We start from the raw sequence: 24,458 nt of genomic DNA on the forward strand, positions 1-24,458 counted from the left end.
TTTTATGTCCAGGTCAAGGGTAGTGGTACAGAAGAAAGAAAGGGTACATATTTTTTAGAAATATTACTGTTTTCTGGCATGTAACCATCAGGACTTTGAAGCACAGAAATATAAAAAATAGGTTAAACGACTGTCCATTGAAGGACTATAGGATAGAAAGGAAAGCAAGATAGAGAGATAGAAGAAAGAAAGAAAAGAATGGATTAAGTAATGCATAAGTGAGTGAAAAGGCTAGTAATACCACTGTTCTTTCTCACTAAAAGCCTGATTTTTAGGACAATAAAATATTATCTTTAAATTAGAGTCAGACATTTAAATAAGACTCTGAAACATAAGAAAACTGTCTTCCTTCCTTTTAAATATCTTTTACCTAATTTTTTTCTTCTTATTTTAAGATTTTATTTATTTATTTTCATAGAGAGAAAAAGGGAGGGAGAAAGAGAGGGAGAGAAACATTGGTGTGTGAGAGAAACATCAATTGGTTGCCTCTAACACACACCCAACTGAGGCCCTGGCCTGCAACTCAGGCATGCACCCTGACAAGGAATCGAACCAGCGACCTCTTGGTTTGCAAGCCAGCTCTTCATCCGCTGGGCTACACTAGCCAGGGCACTTTTACCTGATTTTTGATGCTGGAAATTTCCTTGACATCATATAAAGTTTTCCAATTCTTTATTATAAATTTAAAAAATTTAAAACACAAATATACAGGTAAAACAGTACATAGTATAAATTATATTCATTCAAAAGGATAAAGGATGATTCCATCTTATTTCTTGTTTGGATATAGGGAAAGTATTTACATGAAAATATTCTTTGTTTCAGTTCTATGTACCTCCTGCCTTGTGCTATCCAAGAAGTAACTTGTGTTGGCATTATACACTTTGACATCTTGCAAAAAATGCATAATCTAAATTTGATCACAAGCAAACATCATATAAACCCAAATTCAGAAATATTATACAAAATAAGTGATCTGTGTGTATGCTTCAAAAATACCAATGTTTTGATATATAAAGAATGGCCAAGGAACTGTTTCAGATTAAAGAAGACTAAAGAGACATGTAACTAAGTGAAACTTATGATCCTATATTACAACCTGGATCAAGGAAAAATGTGCTATTATAAGGATTTATTGGGGAAATTGGTGAAATTTAAATGTGGTTGATATATTAGAAAAAAGTATTGCATCAATGGTAGTTTTGTGACTTGAAGATTGTACTCTGACAAAGGGCATGGTGTGTGTGACTTATTCTCAAGTAGTTCAGGAAAGAGGGAGTAAGGGAGGGAGGAAGTTAACAAATGTAATAAAATCAAGACTGGGTAGATATGAGGGTTCTTTTATTCTTGCAATAGTTGTGTAAATTTGCTATGTAAAAAAAGTTTTTAAAAAGTGGAGAAAGCATTTTATTTTCAGAGAGGATTTCTTTCTGCTGAAGAGAATAAAATTGAATTATGCATTTGGGCTGTGTTTCTATTAACTGATAACTTAGTAGCTCTCAATGGTGAATAAGAGTAGTAGGCTTAGATAATGTTATATTTCTTTACATAAATTGTAAAATATGACTGATTTTTGAAGGTCCAGTTTGGTTAGACGGCGTAGCTCATGCATGTGTAATATATGAGATATTAGTCCTTAGCAGAAAAGTATAATGTCAGATACATAACACAGGGCTGAGGGCTAGGGCAGACATCACTTTATTTAACATGCTTACCTGGACATTAAGGTCTTGTTTGAAAACCTAATTTTAGTTATTTTGTTAGTTTCCTCTTTTTAAGAATGGTCACGTGGAATTATTGGAAATATAAAGATTCTCTAAAACATAAAAAAATGAACAATTAAATGCTTATAATGGAATGAAATAGTTGTGCTTACTATATAATTAAATTGTGCACAGCTAGAGAAAAAGCAAGCTCTAAGTAATATTTGGAAATAATGATACTGTAGTTCTGCATTCTCTCTCAATTTCTTCTCACCATATTCATGGGAAGCAGCAGACGTGGCTAGGAAAATGTCTGCCCTCATTCAGGTCTGGCTGCCTGTTTTTTCTGTGATCACGTGGCGTCCCATTGATCCAAATCCCAGGTTGATGCATTCCACTTTACAGTGGCCCATATAGGCCTGGTCACTTATCTGTGTCAGGGCTGATAGACAAATTATGGAGAATTCATACCACAGCAAAGTTCAGCATTTGAAGTACAAACTCCTATGTACTCACTTTCATGGCTTCAGCTATTTGATTTCTATCTTCTACTGTATGGATTTATGTTAATGCTAGAAGTGTGACTAGCCTTCTATTTGGTACTTGTTCAGTTATTCTATAGCCTCCTAGAAATGAATATCTTTCTTTTGCAATAGCAATGGAGAGGTTTTGAAGATTCCTTTGGATTCTTGGGGTGGAAAATAGAACAGAATTCAGGCTGAGCACTACTTAAAAAAGTCTCCCCCACTACTCAGAAGTCATTTACTTTATTGTTACTTCCTGTGTTTTGCTATCAGCAATCCCCCATGACATCAGCAGCACTTGCTTAAAAGCTGTTCACTGGCTGCCCTGACAGGTTTTTGCTATTTAACTATTTCATGCCCACTTAAATATGTCATATGTATGCCTTCCAGTTATTTCAGTGAATTTTTCTATGACATAGGTCCTATATCCAAATTACAATTTTTAAAGGCATGCCTGTTTTTTAAAGCCAGCAGGGTTTGAATTGAACTATAGGGGAAAAAGTAGCAAATGCATAGAATCCATGGGATGCATCTGAAATTCTTTACTCTTAAATTTCTACCACAACACAGACACAGCTGGATAGCAGGATGGCAGTGGGAATTCAGGGGTTGGGAAGGGGAAATGGAGGTTTTCTGCCTGTGTATAAACAGTCTGATCCTGCCCTGTTCCCGGAGAACTAAAGGTTTTACAACTTTCCAAACCTCCATCAGAGAGTGATCTCTGCCATATCTAAGTCAGCTTGGTACCACATCAGTCAGAACACAGCTGCTAGCAGGAACTGTCATGAATATGGGGGCAGCAACACAGTAAGAGAGATTCTTCCTTCAGCAGCAGCAGCAGTTCTTTGGGGTCTCTACAAACATAGCCTCCTATCACGTTGGCTTACAGATTGCCATAGTGTTTACAGATTGTTCCGAAAATGAGATGTCATGTGAGGGGGTCCTGGGGTGTAGTTCTTGAAATGAATTCAGTATAAAAAATTAAAGTGATGTAGGATCTTAGTACAAGTCAAAAACCTATGCAGAATTGTAGATGAAAGGAAGTTAGTACTGTAAATTATGTTATCATGGATGGGGAACATTTATATCAATCATTAGGGCTGGAGGTGAATTTATATAGAGGTAATTGATGAGTCACATTAAAAAAAAAGCTAATGTAGATAATAGGTGAGTAGAGAAAAATAAAAACCCTGGTGTTTGGGCCTGAAGCTGTTCTCTGGGTCACAGTCGCTGTCAGGAAATTATTTTTAACTGCACGTATAAGAAAATGCTGAGTACCTTTTCCTCTAGACATCCCTGAACATCCTAAGTCATTACAGGTGCTAAAACCATGTAAGGATTTTAAAGCACTACTTACAGATTCCAGAAGAGAAGGTCTGTGTGGTCTGTTTTACTGCAAGCACAATAAAAATTAGTGGTCCCTGTTTATTCATTACTAATCTGGTGGCAGAGATGTATCTTAATTCTTCGTGTGCTTTAAGTGCTGCTGCTATTATTTTTTGGGAAGTTTTCCCTTTTTTTTCCTGTTAAGTCTTTATTCCAGCAGTTGTGTTTATTTGGCACTAAGTTAAAAGAAGAGGATGTTGTTAAAAGAAGGGACCACTTTACTGTTTCTATTAACACAGCAGCGCAGTACCTACTGCTACTAAAATCCAATTGATTCAGTCTCTGAAGTCTGTCATCAAAGGGTAATTTGGAAACTATTAGAATTCACACATATAATTTTTTAATCTAAAAATATGTGTCATGGTAAATGGTTGAATTTTGTATAATGTATTTCCTTTCTCTAGATTTTGGTAATATATTAACCATATCATATTTTAATTTTATTATTTTTCTATGGTATTCATAGATTACTTTAGAGTTTGTATCCTAGAGGTACAAATGCATTAAAAAACATAGCAAAACTATTGATAAAGAGTTCTGTCTATGCTGACATGTACAAATAAGAGCTTTTCAAAATTGGAGCAGATGATGGGCAGTGTCTGAAGTATTGAAAGATTAAAGTACAGAGCACAAAACAGAAATATAAAGAAATCCAAAGAAAGATTAAATAGTACATTCTCTTCCTAAAGAGTGATAATTTAATTGTTGAGATTTCCCCTTTCCGCTAAAAAACTTAAGTGACTAACAAGATTCAGTTCATTTGAAGTACTTTGAACTTTCTATTATATAGGCATAATTTAGTGAACATTCCCTATTATGGACTGAATGTTTGTGTTTCTGAAAATGTATATTTTGAAACTTTATCCCCCTTATTAGGAGGTGGGCTCTCTGGGAAGTAATCAGGATTAGATGAGTTAGTGTGGTTAGAATTCTTATGAATGCGATTAATGCCCTTGTAAGAGTCATGAGAGAGCTTGCTACTTTTCTCTGCTCTTGGCCATCTTGAGATTAAAGGACAAGTTAGCAGTCTACAACTTGGGAGAGAACCTCTTCAGAACTCAACCAGCCTTCAGAACTTTGAGAAATAAATTTCTGTTGTTAATAAGTCACAGAGCCCAGGATACTTTTGTTGTAGCAGGCTGAGCTAAGATATTTGTTGAGATAACCCCCTTTACTTTTAAACCTGGAGTCCAACTTGATGTTTCCTTTTAGTTTGGACAAATTTACATCTAGGACATTGTTTCTCAGCAATCCCTTCTTTTTAAAAAAATGTATTTTATTTATTTTTAGAGAGAGGGGAAAGGAGGGAGAAAGAGAAAGAGAGAAAAATCAATGTGTGGTTGCCTCTCGCACGCCCCCAACCAGAGATCTGGCCTGTTATGTAGGCATGTGCCCTGACTGGGAATTGAACCGGTGACCCTTTGGTTCACAGGCCAGCACCCAGCCCACTGAGCCACACCAGCTAGGGCTCAACAATGCTTCTTAACTGCTCATTTAAGGGGCTCAGGAAGGCCCCCTCTGGTATTGCCTATTTGATCTCAGCCTGAGTTTTAGATGTCCTAGGAATACTGCAATTTAAAGCTGGTGCAATTTTTGAGATAACTGAGTCAAATGAATACTGCAGTTCGTTGGCTGCTCCTCTTGTCACAGGCACTCTGGACAGAGGGAGCAATGGCCACTCTGGGTGGCCCGGGAATCTCCAGATAGAAAACCATTTTATGACTATCCAGGTAAAAGACTATTTTTGACTTAAGTTTGAGTGCATCCTACATTGATTTGGCTGCCATCCCTTTTCTTTACAAAGGCTTTTAATGGTAGTGCAAGACAGTATAACTTGCTTTTCTGAAGAAAGAAATTTTTCTTTTATTTAGCTTTTATTTAGTTTTTCTTTTTACTTAGTATTGTACATTATGGTTTTGCTCCTGGTGCATCTGAAATGGGCTCCACAAATTGGGATGCTCTGAAACTTGATGTAGGAGCTGCTGAACTCATGGCTGCTCTGAAGACGTTCATGGTCTGTGTTTGCCTTTCCCTATTTATTCTGATGTTCAAACATTCGAGGGACGTTCAACCATTCTTGAATGTATGACTTTATTTACTTATTTATTTTTGCACACCAAAGAAGCCTTGTATAGAAATTCAGTTTATTTTAACAGGAAAAGAATGCCTGTTCCAGGTCAAGACTTATGCACAAAAAGGAGCATATGATAAAAGAGGGGAACTGCTGCATTTGTGAGATAATCATAGAGCAGTAAGAAACAATGAAAACTAGATACTGTTATGGTCCATTCTGTCATTTTACTTCTATCATATGAGAATTTTGGAGAGAGTATAGACTATGCCTGTGATTATTATGTCAGTATTTTCTCATCAAGACAATGGGGCCAGAATCTTGCTGGCAGTGACAACCTCCACATGACAACATGCGCCTCATAAAAGATCTCTTTTATCCCTTTCCAAAAGAAAAGAGGAAATACAAGGAGTGCCTGGTGCAGAGCCCCAATTCCTCCTTCATGGGTGTGAAATGCCCAGGATGCTATAAAATCATTAATGCCGGTAGCCATGCGCAAAGGGCAGTTTTGTATGTTAGCTGCTCCACTGTCCTCTCCCAGCCTACACGACGAAAGCCAAGGCTTACAAGAGGATGCTCCTTTAGCAGCAAGCAGCACTGAAAGCCCCCTGGATGAAGATGCATGGGAGGCCATTGCAATAAACACATTTAGGATAAAAAAGAAAATGGTACCATAATGTTTACATTTTAGTGACATTATATTTGTTTAAGTGGGTATTTGAAAGAGCAATACTATGTGATTACTAAGTACATAATGAAACTCTTGAGAAAAACAAAAAACACTGTGTTAAATTTCCAAGCTATGAAAATAATGAAGTAGCATGTTAGAGATTATTTTTATCATCATGAGAACAACCCTAGATCAGTGGTCAGGATACTAGGATACAGTGCTGGCTCTGTGACCTTGTACAGTTTTTTTTTTTTTTTTTTACTTCCTTGGGACTTAGTTTCTTCACCTGTAAAGTGAGAGAGGTAGGGTAGACCAGCTGGACTTTATGGACCTTTTCAGCTCTGTGACTCCATGCCTTACAAATGCATTTTAAGAAATAATTATTTGACCTTCTTTATTTTATTTTTAAAATTCTCCTGTTGGGTGTGAACCACCCAGATGACAGCTGAAGGCTCTGTTCAGTCAACTTATTAATGAAAATATTACTGAGTTTGTTCAGAAGATTTGCAGATATGCTAATTGCCAGCTGCTCCATTCTTCTCAAGGGGTGATTCCAAGTGAAATATTTGGAATTGGGTTTCAAATACTTCTTTCTTATTCCTGCCTGGGGGATTCATGTAAAAGAATGAAAAAAATTACCCGAAGTCAGAAGATTCGCTGGGCTGATCCACCTCTTCTAGGACTTTATGAGCAGCAGGGGAAGGTATGGCAGTTTTTCATTTTCTATGAGAATGTCAGAGCTTGGAACAATAATGGAGTCTAGAATTGCTCTTCATTGAAGTGTATGAAATTATCAGCAGAATGGAAGGGAAACACAGCAGGTGAGATCTGAGATATAAAAAATAATTTTCTTATTACAAAGTAGTTTTCTTTCTCTATATGGCATGCAAGGCTAATCTACCCTAATATCTATGCTGGGTATTTATCAGGTAATTCATTTCTTTGCAAATAACTTCATACTATATTATTATTGTAGTAAATTTTCCTCTCTCTAGAGCTTTCCCAAGTGATGTAACAACCAAAACAGAGTAGTTTCTGTCGATGATGCAGGTGACTATGCGTACAGTTTAGAACTCCAGGCCATGCATGAGGCACTCCATGAAGCATATCCAAAAGGCTAATAAAAATCATGAACTTCAAAAGTTCTGACTAAGTTTGCAAGAGAAATGGGGATAAGGCCACTCAAGTATCCCAGGACAAGCCAACCACAATGCCTGTGAGGAACTGGCATTCATGTAACCCTAAGAATGTAGATTGAATAATGATTTTGTAGACTTTAAAGCCACAGAACATGCCCAGGGTCCATATTAAATGCAGGAAAAATAGATACTGTGCTTAAAATTCTGTTATAGAAACTTGAAGACTTTGTCAGATTTCCAAGGCTTCTTTTACATAGAAAAAAACACTCTCTTGAGCACATGCATGATACATTATACATGTAGACATTCTAGGAGTTTATGGGTGGTGGTAGAGGGAATAATTATGGACTGCTGTTCAGAAAAAAAGGCAAGAGGGAAGACAGAATTGCATTTTAATGCCACAAATATTTCAAAGACAAGCTGAAACATTTTTAGAAAGGAAAGAAACTGAGCGGGAAGATGCAGAGCTGTCTCCAAAGAGATTTGCTTGGAGCAGAGAGCCCTCCAGATCATTCTCTGGAGAGTGAACTTAGAGTTAGAAAGACTGATTGAAGACCTGGAGCTTAACTTTCATTTCCCTGCTCAGTATCTGTCTGGAAATGACACTTTCTCTGTGTTTGTTTTATCTCTTCTTAAGGAAATATATCAGCCCGGGCTACTTATTCCTCCAAAAAGTTTCATTAATTTATAAAGTGAAAAAATTTAATTCTTTAATTTAAATTGTTTGCATTCGTAAGTCATTAACTCAGGCCTCTTTTAGTCAATTTCTATGTAATTCGCTTTAATTGAGAAACATGGTCTACAGTTCTAAAAATGTGTGTCAATATTGGAATATATAAGAATATTCTTGTTACTAAGCTAGCTAAATGCTACATAGAACACTCCTGACATCCTTGTAGAGAAAACACTTCTCCACACATAAAAATTGTGATATAAATTAAAAGTTTGATAGTAATTTGTCCTGACTCAAAAAGAAAGATGAGCAGCCTTGTGTTGTGAAGAAGAACAGCTTGGGAGTCAATCAGGCCTTTCTGGTTCAATCATTTACTAATTGTTTGGTGTTGGGGAAAGTTGCCTAAAGCCCAAGCTTTACCTTTCTCACCTTCAAAATGGGTTTATAGTATTTACTTTATAAGAATATTCTGAATGGTAGGCAGTATAAATCATTTAGCACAATGCCTGGAAAATTACAGAATTCAAATACATATGAGCTTAGCTAATCTCTCCTATTCCAGTCCCTCCTTCCCTTGCCCCAGTGAAAACTGCACTCACATTAAATGAAATGTGTAGTAGGAGTGATGCCCCTCAGCTATGGCTGAATCAATTTGCGTATTAGCAATGCAGGTCTATTGGGCTCTGAACTGTGGCATTCCCATCTTGGTGGGCAGAGCTCCTAAGACATCTCACCTTTTTGTTTCTTCTTAGTACCTCTTTCTTCTAGTTTTCTTCTGCAGGATCACAGATCTCTGTCCCGAGGAGGGAAAACTAATAAGATTCCTGTTGATTATGGCTTATAAATAACCATGGACTACTCAGTTAGTGGTTGAGAGGGATAACATAAAACCCACTATCTACTAACCATATCCTTTTTTTGTACATTTTCTCTACTTAAACTTCATTACTGCTCTTCCACTCTGTTGTATAACTCATTTATATTTTGATATTAATAATTATAAATTATAAAAGTATATGCAAGCTGTAATATGTATAGAATTATACATTCCTACCTTTTTAAAAGTTATATATTATGTTTTCCCTATTAAACCTCAGCCCCTGGCATTTGATTTGGTAATAGGTCAAAGGAATAACACCTCACCAAGGTTGGGTTATCTTCCAAACTAATGGCACTTATGATGAGACATTTTTACTTTGATTTACAGATTGCCCCACACATAGCTGAAGACTGGAGGCCTTCAATATAAATCTGGCATAAGCAGATTATGGAATGTAATAGTTTGAGTATGATGTCAATGCTGTGCTTGAAATGTATGATTTTATATATATGGCTTTTTTGCTATATATTTTAAAAGGATAGTGACACTTGGTGAGCCTGGACATCTTAAGGCTTCATCCTATTGACAACGGCCCAATGCTCTGGGACTACCTGAAGCCATGACCTGCTCTCAGGGTGTGTTTGTTGCAGTCTGTAATCTGCTGAAAGACATTAGCCTAGCCTCCTCTTAAAGGGGCTGAGAAAATGGCTTGATGCTGCTTGTTATCTTGGGGAGTGAACCCAACAGGAAGGAGTGAGGGACTGGGAGGTGCAAAAAAGGAGAGCCAATCAAAAGGTACGTTATGGAACCAGTCACGTGTGTCCGCAGTCCAGGTGAAAGCCGTCAATGTGTACTACTGCTGCTCGCTCCCAGGTGAGCACAAGCTTGGTGTGGCATCAGCGGTACCCCTGTGGTGCGGCTGGAAGCGACTCTTCCTGGGCGCTTTGGGAACCTCTAGAGGAAAGAAAATGTTACGGAAAGGCATGAGAAGTATCTAATTCGGTAGTGTTCTTTCCCTTCTAGCACCTTGAAGGACCTAGTTTTCGTGGAGACCTGCCTGACTTGGTGAAAAACCGGAAACTTTTGACTTCACACTACAGTAAAGTCCACAGGCTTCCACTACTTTTAAGTTTACTGTCTCCTTGGAGCAAACGTGTGACAAAACTTGGACATTTTCAGCTCAGGGAGCCAGAGTTGAGGAGCGTGGCTGGGGTCGATGTAGAGAACGGAGAGAGCAAATTCAAGGATGCAATAGGATGCTTTACTGTTTGGTCTTCCTAGGGGCAACTGGGGCTTGATCCTTATGGGACTTTTCAGGAGCCTTATGAAATATTACCTTTTTCATTTTCGACCAGGTTTAGGGAAGTTAAATGTATCTCCTTAGTTCATAAGGCTAATAGAGTCAGAGGATGGATTTTAATCGAGGTCAATGTGACTTCCAAGGCCTTCCACTTAACTATCAGGCTATAATGCTTGTCTATAATTTCGTAGTTTCCATAAGTCTCTTGCCTATGCAAAACCCACCAAAGTACAAGATAATTGGAAGGTAGGTAAGAGCAACATTGTCACACATTCTTAGTTATCAGTCATAAATTTGATCCCCAGTGGAGTCTTTTGTAGAGTGTTGTGTTATTATGTCTCTTCTATTCTATCCGTCATTAGACTGTTACTGGAATTTAAGGTAATTAGATTTTCCTGCCAGGGGTAGTTCGCAGATTAGTAACACCGAAGGTAACAGTTCAGGTCTATTGAAGGAAAACATTATTTGTCACATGCATTGTTATTGTTTTTCATGAAAACAATGAGGGAATCAAATGCTCAGGGAGATATTTGTCATTGTAATGACTTAATAGTATATGAGATATTATATACCTTGGACACTTTTTCTGTAATGAGAATGAATGCAACTGTCAAAATAATATTTTGCTTAATCACTGCATTGCTGATATTTTTGATACTGTCTGAGTGTGTCTGTAGCTTCATTGTTTATGTTGTAGACAAGCTTAATCACATGTGGATGGTGTTTTCTCATATTACCGGGGAAGTTGTTTATCTTTTTCTACAACTACTTTGGACCCGCTTAACCAAAATGACAAAGGAGCAATGCTTGTCTTTAATGTCGTAAGCTTCTTTTTGGTACTGGCTTTCCCTTTCTTCACACTCTCAAATTCCAAGTACCTCTAGTCAATCAGAAAGGCTTTATTATTTCTCACATGTTTGGTTCAGTATGGACTTAAATCAGTGTACCCATAGTGTTTATTACCCTTTGCCCCTCCTTGTCTCACTCCTTTTGTTCCAACAACCCTGAATTATTTACAGTAGCATAAACCAAGCATGTTGGCTCTGCTTTTTGCTCTACTTATGACACACGCGCCCTATGTGTAAGGGCTTACTCCCTTTTCTTTGCTTGGCTATCTTCTCTTCTGTTGAGTCTCAGCTCAGGGATAACCACTTTAGGAATTCACCCTTGACACTCATGTACTTTGCAGGTTAGGAGACTGTCTTTTCTAGTCCTATAATATTCTGTATAGATCTCTGTTATTATACTTGTCACATTGTTTTATAGTTGTTGTTTCTATTACAGTGATCTTCTTGAGGGCAACAACTGTGTTTTACTCACATTTGTCAACTCAGCAGCTAGTAAATAGTAGGCACTTCATATATGTTTGCTAAATTGAATTTGAACTAAATTTAACATTCAGGGGCAGGAGTTCTTCTTTAGCTCCTAAAAATATATATTAAAGAGTCTATAACATCTTGCACTCAGGGTTTATAACTTAGTGAAAAGTTAAACTTGATATATGTAGTTTCATTTGATTAAAATAATTTTACATAATAGTTTGTCCAGGGGAGGGGATGAGATTGAAGTAGCATATACGTTTCTGAATTTTAATTGACACAAGAACCCAATTTTCAAACCAAAGCATATCTTTTGGTTTTAGTGATGTTGCGTGCCAGTTCTGAATCATTGCATGGGTAACTGGAGGCTTTAGAATATTTTTTAAATGTGTGTGTTGTGTAGATGGTGGCATGTCCAACAAGTAATAACCTTGAAATTCTGTGCTCACAACTTCTGTTTCTGGTCCTTGCAATTTCTTCACATATGGGACAATTACCACATATATGTAATCATTTATACTTGAATGTTCGAATCCAGTGCTTAGGCAACCTACATAATTCTAAATTTTAAAGACTGCATAAATACATGCTCATGGATATTAAGGGAATTTTCAATTCCCATTTCATACATAATCATGTCATGCATTCTGAAGGCACAGTGTTGGGGGGAAATCACAAATCAAAGTCATTTATATCTAGTACCATTAGTGGGAAAACTTTAATATTAAAATGGTAAACATCAATTATTGCTATCTCTATGACAGCTGGGTAGAAAAAATTGAGAACTTAGATAAAATATATGTTTTGTTGCAATTTAATTGTTTGGGACTCTTTTCACATAAATATGTCTATATATACATATGGTTCTTTGTTTATTTGTACTGCCACTGTTTCAGAAGTATTTTTATCATTTTCTTCTCCATTATTATCCCAACCAGTCTACATTTAAAATTTATTTGATGAATTCATTTCAAAATTTTTCCTTGTGTAAGGTTCATGATTTATGCTGGTTTACTCTTATAATTTTTTTCTATTACTCAGCAGTTGTTTATCCAATTTATCCTACACATTTTTTCATGAACATAATACTTTGTCACTATTTCAATGTCTTAGGTTTATTCAGTGATGTTAACTATGTAACCAAATATGAGTTTGTATGCATATGTGTGTATATTATATATGATGGCAGTTTCACAAAGAAAAGATCATTTTCTTCACTTACTGTGTGTGTTGGTCAGGGTTCAACTGTCACCAGGCTGGTCCTGTGCTGGGGAACTGGCCCTGCCCCGCTTGGGTCCACACCTCCATGTTCTTGACTCAAGCAGGAAAGAATTCAAGAATGAGTCCCAGTGAGAGTACAAGTGAAGCAATAGCAAGTTTTATTCAGGTAGAGACAAAGAGGCTGGGACTCAGATTCCTGGAGGCAGGATCAGTGGTTGATCTGCCACTGCCTACCCCTGATGCAAGTCTCACAGGGTGCTGCTGCTAAAGAAGTGAAAATGCACATCTGAGTAGGTGTGGGCAAACTTAAAAGTAAGTTGCACACTAGGTCAGTCAGTTTGGGGATTTGATGTGTTTCCAAGGGTAGGTTCTTTCTGAACTTTAAGGTGCCAGACTCTGACTCTGCCTTCTGGTTGGGAGGGGGTTCTTGTTCCTAATATGTTCCTAGCAAGTGTCATGACATTTGTCCCCTTTAGTCCCCCTTCTATTGTGGGGTGAGTTTCAATTATAATGATGGTATAATGTGCTTTGGGGCCCTTCTCTGCTCATTTTTTTCTCTATCTTGTGTTGATCTGGTTTAGCCAGTCCTTGTTGTTGTTGACTTCTGTGACTACTGCAGGAGTTTCCTGTCATAGCTGTTTTCCCTTTGATCCTGTGTGGAGGTGGGGCTCTAATGAGAGGATCTTCTGGCTTATCAGCCTGTGAAGTCTGCTCCTTCTTCCTCATTCCACTATCTGGAGTTTTCTGTAATGTCTTTCTATTCTACCTCACAACCAGAAAAGTAGAATCAGTAGGACAGATATATGTGTGTGTAAAACAAGGAATTGTTACACACGTGAGGGTTGGTTTAAGCTCAAAACCTGCTGAGCAGGCAGTCAGGAAGGGACGATCATGGGCAGGTGGAGCTCTGTGTGCACAGGCTAAAGCTGTTGTCTGTAGGAGGAATGTTTCTCTTTCTCTCTGAACCTTCGCTCCTATTTTAAGGTCTCCAACTGATTAACTCGGACCCAGGATACCTTACTTAAACTTAACTGATTAGGGATACCAAATACATCGGCATATTCTTTTACAGCAATATGTAGGTTAGTGTTTGACTGAGTAACTGGGTACTGTAGCCTAGCAAAGTTGATACATCAAAATGACAGTCACACTACATTTACACTCTGATTGGGGGCAGAAAAGAGGATAAAGTATGCATTAATGAAACAAACGAGCAAGAGACTAATTCATAAGTAGCAAGTGCTGTTGGAATTCAAAGGATTGGAAAGGCTACAATTTACTGCTGTTAATTTGGGAAGACTTCAGGACAGGTCTTGAGCTAGGTTTGAATATGGTAGTTGATCTGGAAAGGAGGCTATGAAGAATGTTCCAGACTGAGAAGGATAAGAATAGGCAGATGGGAAAAGACAAGGATAAGAGCCAGGAATTTGATTAGGCTCATTGGCAGAGGTTGCAAACTCAAATATCTGTATAAGCTAGGTAGGTAATGTAAATTAATGAAGTGGGCAGACATTTAGGGATGTAAGGCAGTTAGGAGTGGTGGCATCGTGCTGACCTGAAGTTGTACCCAGTTTAAAGTCATTCAAATTAAAACAAACAGACAAAATGCTGATTGAACCCAATAAAATCTACTCGAGGCAGTGCTATAAAATGAAACTTTGTATCCTCCCACCCTCATGCCCCAAATTGTATGTTGAAACCTTATTCCCAATGTGATGGTATTTGGAGGTAGGGCTGTTAGAGGTGATTAGGTCATGAGGGCGGAGTCTTGTAAATACCCTATTAAAGAGACCCTGGAGAGCTCCTCTCTGCCCTACTGCCCTGTAAGTTTACAAGAAGAAGGATATCTATGAACCGGACACTGAATCTGCCAGTTCCTTGATCATGGACTTCATAGCTTCTAGAACCATGAAACATAAATAAACTTCTGTTGTTTATAAGCTACCACATCTATGGTTAAGATATTGTGATGTATAAGAAATATATACTTGGTAATTCAGATAACCAATTCTATCTCCCATATATATTTGGTTTTCTTCCACAGTTCCTGGCTTAAAACCCTTGGGATTTTCTATGATAAGAGCTATAAAAGTATCTTTTGTTATGTTAATGAGGTGACTTTTAGAAAGCTCCTAGGTAACCAAAGGATGGGACTGGTTGCCAGGGGAACCACTAGTCATTTGAAGGTTGAAATTTTCAGCCCTATCCCCTGACCTCCTGGGAGGGAAGAGGGGCTGGAGCTGGAATCAGTTCTCAGTGGCCAATGATTTAGTCCATCATGCCTACCTAATGAAACTCCACAAAAACCTAAAAGGACAGGGCATGGAGAACTTCCAGGTGACACATGGAGATGTGAGGAAGTGGTATGTCTGAAGAGGGCATGGAAGCTCTGCACCCTTTCGCCACAGAATCTGGCTGTTCCTGGGTCATATTCTTTTATAATAAATCTGTAATCTAGTAAGTAAAATGTTTTTCTGAGTTCTGTGTGCTGCTCTAGCAAATTAATTGAACTCAAGGAGGAGAAGTTTGTGGGAACCTCCAACCTGTACCCAGTTGGTCAGAAAGAAGCACAGTTAACAACAATCTGGGATTCTGACTGGCATCTGATAGGCTGTGGGGCTTACAGTCTTGTGGGACTAAGTCCTAATCTATGGAATTTGATGCTGTCTAGGGTAGATAATGTCTGAATGGGCTTGAGTTGAGTTCAATTCTCAGATACCATGCTGGCATTTGAGAATTCCTTGTTGGTGTGGGGGTACCCTCCCCTAACCCCAGTCAATTGAAATTGGCCTAAGAACCTATTTAAAGGTATTCAGAATAACAATAGTACCAACCTGATAGGGTAAAAAAATATACATAAAAATGATAAGAAAAAGACATGGCACATATTAATTATTTGGGCTGTGTTAGTTGTTATACCCCTGGCTGGTTTGGCTCAGTGGATTGAGCGTCGGCCTGCGAGCTAAGTGTCGCTGGTTCGATCTTCCAGTCAGGGCACATCAGAGAAGGAAAACTCTGACTCCAAAAAACCTCCGCTGCCTTGCAGCATACCTCTTCAGGGGAAAGGCTAAGGGAGTAAACCCCGACAGAAAATCCGGAGCCGGAGTCCCTAAGGCGGTTCGACGTTGTAGTCAACACCGGCAACTCCTGCGGCGCACCTGAAGCCAAGCTGTATTGACTCCGTCTTTCCCTTGGACCCTTCGGCTGCGAAGAGAGGGGGGGTCTGCTGCATGGGCAATAGCAGACCCTCCATATCACCCTGCCCAGGCTCTGTAGCTTCAGCTTCACTGGAGAGGACACTCCAGCGTCATCACAAGATGTCGATTCAACACGGGAGGAGACAGATACCGTGTCACTCCCGAGTTGGACTGCACAGCCATTCTCGGCGGTGCAGATAGACTCTTAAGAAGCTACACCATCGTCTCTCGAGACGGACGGCTGCCGACGATGGTTAGTTGTTATTGGTCTTAATATAAATGTTTATAACCAACTAGTTTAGTAACCCAGGTTAGTTGATAGGGGTATGAATAGAAAATGTAATTTCCCCTCTATCATTGTTGTTTTCAAACACATTCTGAAAAAATTTTCCTTTGTTACATCTTGGCTCTCTCTTGAGTAGATGCTATTTCTTTTCCATTCATATGTATTAAAGCATCTAATTTTCAGAAATTAAAAATTTAAGTCCAATGTAAAATATCAGTCTCATCCAAATCAAACTTTTCCCTGCCTCCCAATTTAGGGCTGATCCATGAGTCTGAAGAGCAGAAATTGAGTTTCCTTGGATTATTGCTCTACCTTTATTATTCATTTTTCTCCCCCCACTCATTAAACTGCTGCTGACTTTTGCAGAGCAAAGAGAAGGGATGATAGGAAAGGGGAAAAGGCTTTTTAATTTACCTTGCCATATTTATAGATTCTCTTGGCTGCTGTCCATCCTCTGTCACTTCACAAGTCTAATGCTGTTGTTCTCATGTGGGGGCCTGTGGGTTCTTTGAAGAGTCCCCTGTGGGAGTACATTGTTGGTATCATTTCAAGAATAACCTCTTGCAGGACTTCTGGTCAAGATGATGGAGTAGGTAAATGCCGTACTTGCCTCCTTCCATGACCACATCAAAATTACAAGTAAATTATAGAACAGCCACCCTTGAGAACCACCTGAAGACCAGCTGAACAAAACTATAATTAAGGATGTAAAGAAGAAGCCATGTTGAGATCCAAAACATGCTGGTCTCACACTCACATGTGGAAGTTAAAAATTGGGAAGGATATTTCAGCTGTGGAGGTCCCCCCCAAGGAGTGAGGGATCCCAGTCCCATACCAGGCCCCCTAGCCTGGGCACCAGTGGATGTGAAAATAGCAGAGACTCAGTCCAGGTTAGATGGAGGGCTGCTGTAGACTCAGGCATCCTCTTAAAAGGCCTGAGCACAGACTTACTCACTCAATCACTCACTAACAAACCAGTCAGAAATGCAGAATGCAATAATTGAAATGGAGACTTCCAGTCAAGGTGGAGGCATAGGTAAACATGGCTCATCTCCTTTCACAACCACATCAAAATTGCGACTTAACTATAGAAAAACCATCACTCAGAACCACCAGAAATCAAATGGAAGTCCAACCACTATGGAACTGTATAAACCACATCCATCCAGACTGGTAGGAGATGTAGAGACGTGGAATAGGCTGATACCCACATATCCCATATGTGGTGGATAGAACTTCAGGAGGGATATCTTGGGAGTGAGGGGTCCCAGTCCAACACTGGGCCCCCCAGCCCAGGGTTCCAGTGCCAGGAAGAAACACCTATAACTTCTGGCTGTAAAAACCAGAGGGGTTCAAGTCAGTGAAAGTATGTGCTGGATTCCCAAGAACTGCCTCTTATAAGACCCCCCCCCCAACCCACTTAATCAGATTCATTCCCTCTGAGCTCCAACACCAGGGTGGCAGCTTGAAATGTATCAGAGACATAAGGGGAGGAACTGAGTGTCTAGCATTAGGGAAAGAGCTGGGGAATAGCTTTCTCCCAGAGGGAAAGGTGGGCAGAGGCCATTGTTTCTTTTCTGAGTCCTCCCCCCACAGAGCCACAGAGTCAGCAGGTGAGGACCATATCAGAGACTCCATCAACCTGGCTCTCATGGTTTGCTCCACCCTGGTAAATCCCTGAGGCCCTGCTCCACCCTACTTACAGCCCACCCAAGTTGTTAATGGTGGCTTCTGCATATGAAGGGCTTGTCTCAGCTCAGGCTTCACATCTTCCTAAATCATCTCAAACAAGCAACAACCAACTGCAGTGAGTTCCCAGTCCCAGTACCTTAGGCTAAGTGGCCCCAGGCCTGGCACTAACAGCAGTCAGCTTTGGATCACAGTTTGGCTTCACCTTGGAACCTCTAAACAGAGCACAAGTAGTAGTCATCTGCAGATTGCTTTATAGTTCTTGGTGGCTGGCCCTGTGAAGAACATAGGTGGTCGCTGACTTTGGCCTGCACCACCCAGGAAACCTCAGAGCCTACACACCCACTGGACAGCTATAGACCACATTGGAACACCTCCATCTTGCCCCTGCACAGATGATCCTCCATGGAGTGTGGAGGTTGGTGGTCAGTGGTCACAGCCAGTCTTTAAAGCTGACTGGCCTGGCTAAATTTCCCCAACTGACCTGCCAACAGAAATCAAGGCTCAACTACAAGAGGAGGGTGTACTTAGTCAACATGGAGCATGTACCTTCAGTACCCAGCTTGGGTAATAGAAGAGATTGTGCCACTGGATCCTACAGAACACCTACTACATTAGGCCATGCTACCAAGACAAGGAGTCATTGCAGCTTTACCTAATACATAGAAACAAACACAGGGAGGATGCCAAAACGAGGAGACAAAAAAACATGGCCCACATGAAAGAACAGATCAAAACTGCAGAAAAAGAACTAAACAAAATGGAGATGAACAATTTATCAGAAGCACAATTCAAAACAGTAATTATAAGGATGCTCAAGGAACTTAGGACCCCAGGAGCATAAAAAAGACCCAGGCAGAAATGAAGGCTATGCTAATGGAAATAAAAAAAACTATTTACAGGGAATCAACAGGAGAATGGATGAAGCTGAGAATCAAAGCAATTATATGGAACAAAGGAAAAAAAAAACAAGCAAAACAATCAGAACAACATGATGAAAAAAGAATTTAAAACAAACAAAGAAAAACAAAGATAGTGTAAGGAGACTCTGGGACAACTTCAAGTGCTCCAACAATCACATCATAGGGGTACCAGATGGAGAAGAGGAAGAGCAAGAAACTGGAAATCTATTTGAAAAATAATGAAAGAAAACATCCCTGACTTGGTGAAGGAAATAGACATGCAAGTCCAGGAAGCACAGAGAGTCCCAAACAAGATGAACCTAAATAGGCCCACACCAAGACACATCATAATTAAAATGTGAAAGGTTAAAAATAAATAGATAATCTTAAAAGCAGCAGGAGAAAAGCAGAACATACAGGGGAGTTCCTATATGACTGTCAGTTGATTTCTCAAAAGAAACTTTGCAGGCTAGAAGGGATTGGCAAGAAATATTCAAAGTTATGAAAAGCAGGGATGTACAGCCAAGATTACTCTACCCAGCAAAGCTATCATTTCGAATTGAAGGGCAGATAAAGAGCTTCCCAGACAAGACAAAACTAAAGGAGTTCATCATCACCAAGCCATTATTATATGAAGTGTTAAAGGGACTTATTTAAAAAGGTTGCCAGGTGGAAGAGGGATGTAGAAGAATGGATGAAGAGGTAAGGGGATTAAGGAGTACAAATTGGTAGTTATAGAATAGTCATGGGGATATAAAGTACAGTATAGGAAATGGAGTAACCGAAGAACTTATACACGTGACCCATGAACATGAACAATGGTGTGGGGATTGCCTGAGTTAGTGGGAGGTGCTGGGTGGAGCAGGGCAAAGGAGGAAAAATTGGGAGAACTGTAATAGTATAATCAGAAATATAATTAAAAAATAAAATGCATAGAAATAAATTCTAGAATTAAGTATATTAAAACATGGAATAATGGACGAGTAAAAAAATGTTTTTATGTTTTCCAAATTTTACACCACGAACATGAATTACTTTTATAACACAAACTTAAAATGAGCACTTTGTTTTAAGAGCAGAGAACAGATACCTGTGGTGTTGAACAAAAGGCATTTTCTAGGATGGGAGAGATCCAGCTAGGCTGTGCATGCCGATAATATTTATGAGCCCACTGCCCCATATGCAGTATCACAACATTAACAAAGTTGGGACAGTTATTACCTCCTGAATGCAAGTAGTATAATAATGGACAGACGTTTTAGTGCTAACTTTTTATAAGAAGGACCCCTGTTGGCTGTCAGGTCCACTCTGGAAGATTAAAAGACAAATGAGGAAAATCTCAGAGGAATCCTTTTTTTTCAAACATTAGAGATGGAGATGGAAGGAGTCCAAATTATGTTTAGAAAGTATTGATGATGAAAACTTAAAAAAAATTGTTAAAAGGCTGATTTTTTACAACAATTTTAAATTTAGAGAAAAACTGAATAGAATGTATGGAGAGTTCCTATATATCCCTTACCCCTCCTCATACACACACACTATCACTATCTCCTATTAACATCTGGTACTAAGATGATACCTTTGTTACAAATGATAAGCCAATATTAATATAATATTATTAACAGAGGTCTATTGTTTACATTAAGGTTCACTACCTGTGTTATACATTCTATGAATTTTAACACATGTATAATAACATGGATCCACCATTACAGTATCATATAGAATAATTCCACTGCCCTAAAACAAAACAAAACAAAACAAAAAAACCTTTAAAAATCTTTAAAGCCTGTGAATTCTGTATTACCTTCCCATTCTGGCATTCCTCTCCACTTTTCTTTTTCTTTTTAAAAAGATTCTCACCCTAATTAAATTTTGAGTCCATGAAGAACTCCATAGATGATATACTCCAGTCATGACCCATTAGGAGAAATAAGGCACTGAAGCAATTATTTCACTCTAGAGAAAAGTTCTAGGGTTTGAAATATGGTTGGATCTAGGGACTGTTCATGGAAAAGTAACCTCCCCAAAGGGACCATTCATAGAAATATAGCCTCACAAACGTCCTGATTTCAATCATCTAGTTTTTCTTATGTGCTATGTTCTCTCCTGTCTTCATTGTTCCTATACAGGGATTAAACTCAAGTCCCTTTGACTCCCTGGAACCATCTAAGAAGCTCCAGACCTTATCCATTTCATTCTTTCTGTTTTTGTGTAACATTTGTCAGTCTGTAGCCCTCAAAGTAGTATTTAATTGCATGTTGTTACTGTTTGCTGATGTTTAAAGTAATTTGATCTTGTCTCCATAATCAGAATAAAAGTTTCCACAGGGTAGTGATCAGAGTGGTCGGGGCCATCTATGTTTCTATATCTTCGATAATTCCTACATATTGAACAATCTTCAAAAGCGTTTGTAATGCACTAATCATAGGATCTGAGAATGGGTGGTAAGTAGAGACAGGACCTGCACCATTCAGAGTGACTATTCACTCACAAATCATCAACTCTTTTATTCACCAGGATCTTTTAGACTAAGGGATTTAAGATCTATAGAATGAGCATTTTTTAGAGCTCAGCATAATTATTCATTAAATAGTGGCTAAATTGAATTTAGTTGAATTCAGAAATGATGTGAGAACCCATTAGTTTTATGTTTAGAAAGAAACAGAAGGAAAATGGTTATATGAAGAAAAAATAGGTTAACAAAATTATGCCTGAATCATTTTAAGTTTTATAAGTTTATGGCAAGTATAAATAGTAAAAAACTCTCCAGAGTATTAATATGTTCATAGTACAAATAAAAGAAAATGAGTATATTTACTTATAAATGTACTAGAAATCTATAAACCGAGACACACTCCATTCTTGTTGAGTCTCAGAACCTTTTCTATAATACAGAGCTGATAACTTTCTTAAAAGATTTTTCCAAATAATTTCTTGTGACTCATCTTGGCTCTAAAGCCTTAGATTTTTTGATAAATTTGTGTTCTCTGCATTCAGCAGATAAAGTTCATTTGTGTGTGTGGAGTGGGGGGGAGTGGTTCCTGTTAAGATGTTAAGATCTTCTTATCCTACAGTGAGATTGTACAACCAAAGTGTAACCCTCCAAGGAATCTGTGGAAACACTGATAGATTTAGCAGCAGGAATAAATTCTAGGGGTGCATCTTAGAGTTCAGATGAAGACACTGGAAACCCTGCAGCAACTCAGAGAGATTATGTTATTAAAGGAATCTGGTAGAATATAAAGTGTTGCAAAGCAACCTTCCCCTGTGTGGAGGGACTGTTATTGATGATATAAGGCAGAATGTTCAGCTGTGGGTGTGTCAGAGAGGAGTGATTTTGAGATCTCTCAGTGAGGGAGAGGTCCAGAGTACGATCATGAGCCAAGCAGCCCTAGTGTGCAATGGTCTTTAACTGTGTACCCTCTTGCATTGTTATTAGAAGCTTTAGCTGCCTAAGTCTTTTCTTCTAAGTAGAATATAACCTTTTGTTTTTGGTGTTGTTGTTGTGATGTTCTCCACAGTACTCAGCATGTAGCACATTCTAGGTGTCCAATAGCTACCTGTGGAGTGAACTGCTGGGATTTGACCAAAGGGGCCATATCTCTTGACCTGCAGCAGTTGGAAATAAGAGGGAAGTGGAAAGTCAGCGAAGAGAAGGGCTGAGCTACCAATAGGCTCCGTGAACAGATGCAGTACCTGTACAGGGAAGAATTTGAAGCCTGAGAAGGATCAAATTATAGTTCCACACAGGTAGCTGATGCAGGCAGCAGCTGCTTCCTACCTTAGGGGCAAATTAGACAGCTAGAAGAAACAGTTCTCAAGTCTCTGAAGTCATTTTCTTTCTTCTTTTTCTTTTCTTTTTTTTTTTTTTTTGAATTGAAAGTTCATTAATAATTATATTAGAAACTCAAGTAACAAACCTGGGTTATTTTTCAAAGAAAGATAATTCTAAGTGAGTTTTTAGTAGATGAGAGCCAACCCGAAAGGCACTGTCTTAATGCCAATGGTCAGATCAGGCTATGGTGAATGCTGATCTCCAGGCGCAGCGTACCTGGAGTGACCAGGAACTGAATGGTGTTGAGTCCTCATAGACATGTTATTCCTAAATGCTTTGTAGTTGCTGCTCAGGACCAAGTGTGATGTCTCTTTTCAGCTGTGTGAATATTCAGAAAAAGTTTTCCCTACAAAGTCAAGGAATAGTTAAAATAATGACAGACTACTCTGTCCTTGTCAAACTAAATAGTGTATTTTTTCAAAGAAATAGCAATTAAAGACGGTGAACTCATCCATTTTCACACTTGTTTCTAAAGAAATTTGAAGGATTGAAACAAATATCCATGAGAGTTTTCAACCCTCTGGAATTCTAGGCTATTCAGTGTGAAATAAGAATACTGCCTAGAACATAATTAGGTGTTTGGTAAGTATTTATTAAATGGTTGAAGGACTGTTTTCTTCAAATATGTCTTTATTTTTAATATTTTTAGAGAGGGGGGAGGGAGGGAGAAAGTGAGGGAGAGAAATATTGATCAGTTGTTCCTTACATGTCCCCACTGGGAACTGAACCCACAACCCAAGCATGTGCCCTCACCAGGAATTGAACCGGAGATCTTTAGCTTTGCCGGACGCTGCCTAACTGAGCCACACCACTCAGGGCTCAACTGTGTCTTTAAAATCTTAATAATTCTCCCTCATTGTTTACAAGTTAGAATACACTAATTTCTACAGTGAGGAATAAGAGTTTGAGTATCTATGGAGGGCTTATTAGTGCCAGGAGTGTTGCTAAGCACTTTACATATTACTTAGTTCATGCTACATTACTGTGAGGTAACTATTTTAACCATATTAAAAAAAAAAAATTAAAGCTCAGCATGATCAAATAACTCACAGTTCCAGAACAGTGGAATTAGGATTTGGTCTGTGTGCTGTACAGAGCTGTTTCAACTCATGTTGCGCTCTCTTATTTCTCCTTGTTACAACCAGGTGAATTAAGATGATGAACAATAAGAATTGCTTCCCTTTTTCTTTTCCTAGAAAACTATCTCCCCCCATTTTTATCCAGTTCCTGAAACTCAATGACAAAAGTTGCACAAATACTTATCATAGATTTGAAGAAGGCATATGGAACTATTTTTGAGAAACAACAGCTTTTCTCAGAATACTCTTTCAAATATTTGAAAAAAAGGTCACAAGAAAGTTCAATTCAGGGTTCATAAATTAAATGATGCCCAATTTTCATTGGAAATAAGATGCTTCCAGTTTTCACATTATCTTATTGATATATAAATCATCTTGAGAGTTAAGAATAAAGATTCTGGTGCCACAATGCCTGTGTTTGAATCCCAGCTCCCCCGCTTACTGGCTAGCTGACCTTCAGAAAGTTGCTTAACCTCTTTCTCAGTCTCCTTATCTGTAAGATGGGGGTGACCATAGGCCCACGTGGGGTTATTATGAGGATTAAATAAATTAAATTTTATAAAATACTTAGAATATTATACAGCACATGAGCTCTATATAAAATTTGTTAAGTAATTACATAAAATTTTCTGTTTTTAAAA

At 38.5% G+C, this 24,458-nt stretch overlaps 1 pseudogene; it reads left to right on the forward strand.

Moving 5' to 3' along the window:
* The first annotated feature begins 6,036 nt into the window (after positions 1–6,036).
* Positions 6,037–6,285, forward strand: LOC150007149 (small ribosomal subunit protein eS27 pseudogene; annotated as a pseudogene).
* Positions 6,286–24,458: the final 18,173 nt, after the last annotated feature.

Source organism: Furipterus horrens, unplaced genomic scaffold (genome assembly GCF_987537825.1).
Source record: "Furipterus horrens unplaced genomic scaffold, mFurHor1.1.pri manual_scaffold_6, whole genome shotgun sequence".
Taxonomy (NCBI): Eukaryota; Metazoa; Chordata; class Mammalia; order Chiroptera; family Furipteridae; genus Furipterus; species Furipterus horrens.